General features: G+C 39.9%; 1 pseudogene; it reads left to right on the top strand.

The window, feature by feature from the left end:
- The first annotated feature begins 293 nt into the window (after positions 1–293).
- LOC112397771 (S-phase kinase-associated protein 1 pseudogene) lies at positions 294–3,565 on the top strand (annotated as a pseudogene).
- The last annotated feature ends 1,161 nt before the right edge of the window (positions 3,566–4,726 follow it).

Genomic DNA, 4,726 nt, shown 5'->3' with positions numbered 1-4,726 from the left:
CTGTACTGGGTACTGCTCCAGACACTGGTGAAACAATACCTAACAGACATGGTTCCTGTCCTCCCAGGATAATGGTATTTAGCACAGGCTACTTTCCTTCTGTAGGAAGGTAAACAGGTAACACATGAGTTTGACTTTGACAACTTCATTAGGCAGTTCATTCGGCAGAAGCAAGACAGCACCTGTACGAACCTGACAGCGAGTGTCTCCTTAAATTCTGCAGCCCAGACACTCACTTGCCTTGCCCTGGTCCCAGCCGTGAGGTTCAGAGGTGTCACGGGTGGGATCCCAGCATGTGCAAAGGCAAGAAGATGCTGAAGATTATTCAGAAAATGATGAAGAATCTAGAGCGGCTGAAGTACAGAACGCACAGGGTAGGGGAGTGGCTGGAGAGTCTGCTGTGGCTGAGGGGAGAGTCCAACTGCAGCCTACGGACAGTTGTGAAATTCTTTTCACGCCGGATGTTTTTTCTCTGTCTGTATGACAATCAGATTATCCTTTTGATTTTTTAAAAAGATCACTCTGACAGCAGCTTAAAAATGAGAGAGAAGGGGAAATCCTTGGACCAAGAAACAAAGCAGCTATTACAGTAGTGCCAGAAAAAGGTAATAGACATTTCAGTTGAAGCAATGGCCTGAATGGAAAGAAAGCCTTGGTGTTCAAAGCTATAGGGATGCCGACAAGAGAGGAAAACTCTAGGGCCACCCAAGTAAGGAGTCTAACTATACCCTTCAGTGGAAACACACAAAGAGAATAACATAAACTTGCCTCTTTCATCCTTAGCACTGCCTAGAATTTTTTAGATTTCTTAAAAAAATTCACTACCATAAACCAGCTCTCACATAGGTTTGTGGTCCAAATACACACTAATTATGTGATAAACACACACACACTCACACACACACCTCAAGTACAGAATTTAATTTAAAGTTAGCCCTGGCAGGACTTCTCTGGTGGCACAGTGGTTAAGAATCCGCCTGCCAATACAGGGGACACGGGTTCGAACCCTGGTCCGGGAAGATCCCACGTGGCGGGGGCAACTAAGCCCGTGCACCACAACTACTGAGCCTGTGCTCTAGAGCCCACAAGCCACAACTACTGAGCCCACGTGCCACAACTACTGAAGCCTGCGCACCTAGAGCCTGTGCTTCACAAGAGAAGCCACCACAACGAGAAGCCTGTGCACCGCAACGAAGAGTAGCCCCCGCTCTCCACAACTAGAGAAAGCCCGTGTGCAGCAACAAAGACCCAATGCAGCCAAAATAAATAAATAAAAATTAATTAATTAAAAAGTAAATAAATAAAAATAATAAAGTCAGCCCTGGGGTAGCTATACGCCAAGGTAAATGGCAGAAGCAAACACAAACCCTCACTGGAGTAACACCATCATCCCAGGCCTCAAAAAATTCTCATAGATAAAGTTCCAAGGAAAACAAACAGCTCACAGTATAAAAGTACTAAACATGGAGAAACAACATATCACAAGTGAGAGCCAGGAAAAACAACATACCATATAGTCAATCCCACAAAGACTTCAGATACTGGAACCCTACAATACAAAATGAAAAATAACAATGTTTTACATGTTTAAGGAAAATGACAACTTTGAAAATATGCACCAGGATGCACCTCACAGAGACAAAGAGAGAGAAATATAAAATAGAGGTCTGAAGCATAGAGAATACAAAAGGGTCCAACTTATGTCCACTTGGAGTTTCACGTGGAGACAATAGAGGCATTGAGTGGAAGCACTATTTACAGAATTGGTGAAAGACAGCAATCGTCACATCAAGGGGTTTTTTAGAAATTCTCACTGAGACAAAGCAGTGAAGCTTCCGAACACCAAAGAAAAAGAGAAGATCATAAAAAGGGAGAAAAAAACATCATCAACTTAGGAATGGCAATTATAGTTGAACTCAGAGAAGCAAAAATGAAAGCTGACAGTGAAACAATATATTTAATGTGCATAAAGAAAATAAATGCCAGCCTAGATTTTTGTACCCAAAGAAACTTCTTTCAAGAACAAGGAAGAATTAAAGTCAGTTTCTTCAAAGAATTTAGGTCAAAAACTGAAGGAGTTTACCACCAATAGTCCTTTGGTAAAGAAAATTCTAAAGGATGTACTTCAGGCCTAAGGAAACATATCCCTGATCAAAGATCTGAGACTCAAGAAAGGTAGTGGTCAAAGATGTTAGTAAACATGTGAGGAAATCTAAACAAATATGAACTGTTTAAAACAATAGTAATAATGGATAATGAGAGAGAAGGCAGGACAGAACTAGAATGCTGAAAAAGAATAGCATATAAACTGAGAGAGGATGATGAGAATTATAATATTCTATGATCAATGTATTGTCAGGAAGAAGGCAAAAATACATACAAACTTTAGACTTTGTTAAATAGGCATGTTAAAATATAAACGGTTATGACCAAAATAATATACATAAAACTTCTAAACAGAGGGGGAAAATGGAATGAGATAAAAGGGAACATATATCTTATACAATATGTATACATAATATAAAGGTAATGATATATGATTTTTCCACTTTGTTCTATATCCATATAGATCTATCTATATAAATTGGGAGACTGGGATTGACATATACACACTACTATATATAAAATAGATAACTAATAAGGACCTACCGTATAGCACAGGGAACTCTACTCAATACTCTGTAATGACCTATACGGGAAAAGAATCTAAAAAAGAGGGGATATATGTATATGTATAACTGATTCACTTTGCTGTACACCTGAAACTAACGCAACACTGTAAATCAACTATGCTCTAAAAAATAAGAAGAAAATAAAATAAGGATATATAAAGAGACAGAATCAACAAAGCTAAAAAATCAGTCCTTTGGAAAGGTACTAAAATAGACAAATGTCTGTCAACCCTAGCCAAGAAAAAAGCAGGCACAGATAAAAAAGCACCACAGATAAATCATGTCAAGAATGAAACAGAACAGGTGTTGGCCTTGTTCTCCGCCTTTCTGTTTTTCTGTTTGCAGACACCGCCCTGCTCTCATCAGCCTCCAGCCCACAGTCTCCTTGAGACCTAACACCACGCCTTCAATTAAGTTGCAGAGTTCTAATGGAGAGATATTCGCAAGTTGATGTTGAAATTGCCAAACAGTCTGTGACTATCAAGACCATGTTGGAAGATTTGGGAATGGATGATGAAGGAGATGATGACCCAGTCCCTCTGCCAAATGTTAATGCAGCAATATTAAAAAGGTCTTTCATGGGTACACCCACCACAAGGATGATCCGCCTCTTCCTGAGGATGGTGAGAGCAAAGAAAAGTGAACAGATGATATCCCTGTTTGGAATCAAGAATTCCTGAAAGCTGACCAAGGAACACTTTTTGGAGCTGATCCTGGCTGCAAACTACTTAGACATCAAACGTTTGCTTGATATTATCTGCAAGACGGTTGCCATTATGATCAAGAGGAAAACAACTGAGGAGATTCGAAAGACATTCAATATCAAAAATGATTTTACGGAAGAAGAGGAAGCCCAGGTACCCAAAGAGAACCAGTGGTGTGAGGAGAAGTAAAATTTTGTGCCTGACGCTGTAACACTGTAAGAATTGTTCCAAATACTAGTTGCAGTGCTCTGTTTATAATTGTTAATGTTAGAAAAACAGCTGACAAATGCAGCAGCAAATCAATTTTATTAGTGGAATACTGTCCTCATTGCATGTGTAGTTTCAGTACAGATTCCAAACCTATGGCTGAGTTTCTTCTAGTATGATCAAAAGTTTCTTTTTTCTTTGCTCTGAATAAAACTGAACTGTTGATTCTCTACAGAAAGTGGCATTTGGGGCTTTCCCTCTTTTTGTAAAGCAATATCTGCCTAGTTTATTGTCCAGTTAACTTTAGTGACTTTTGAAAGTTGACATTGTAAATAAGACAACTTGCAAAAAAAATTAAAAACAAAGGTTATGCCAGTCTCTAAAAATGAGTTGTGGAGAATTCCCTCTTTTTCTTCTTTCTGGAAGATTTTGTGTAAAATTTCAAGGATCTATTCCTTGAAATGTAAAAGAATTTGTCAAAAAAGTTTTGGGGCCTGATATTTCTTCAGAAGAAGTTCTTTAAACAAAAAAAAAAGGTTTATAGGGGTTTTAGTTCTTGTTGGATTAGTTTTGGTAAGTTTTATTTTAGTAATTTAGTAATGTAAACATTTCGAATTTATTGGCATAAAATTAATTATAATACATATGAAGATCCTGAGCACATCTCCTCCCGTGGACACACCAAAACCACAGCTACATGTAGAACAAGTCTCCCTGAGAACGACCTGAAGACTAGCGGGACAGCCCTTATAGGGATATTAAGAATAAACCATACTGAGACAGGAAGGAGGGGCGGAGACATAATCTAGTCAGGACCCACACCCCCAGAGCAGCAACCCACAAACAGGAGGGGATATCACAAACTCAGAGGTCCCCCCTAAGGATGAGGGGTTTGGGCTCCACACTGGGCACTCCAGGCCCAGGGTGCAGCACAGGGAAGACGAACCCCCATAACTGGCTTTGAAAACCAGCAGGGTTTACATCCAGGAGAGCCTGAGGGCTGTAGGAAACCAAGACTCCACTCTTAAAGGGGTTAGAAGGGTCACACATAAGCTCATCAGCACAAAGCAGCAGATTAAAAAGCCTGGAGCTTTAGCCATCCTGCCAAGACTGCCTCAGAAGCCCCCAACCCATGCCCAGATC

This window comes from Neophocaena asiaeorientalis, unplaced genomic scaffold, assembly GCF_003031525.2.
Source record: "Neophocaena asiaeorientalis asiaeorientalis breed wild unplaced genomic scaffold, Neophocaena_asiaeorientalis_V1.1 scaffold154, whole genome shotgun sequence".
NCBI lineage: Eukaryota > Metazoa > Chordata > Mammalia > Artiodactyla > Phocoenidae > Neophocaena > Neophocaena asiaeorientalis.
This window is presented reverse-complemented; position numbering and strand designations above follow the sequence as displayed.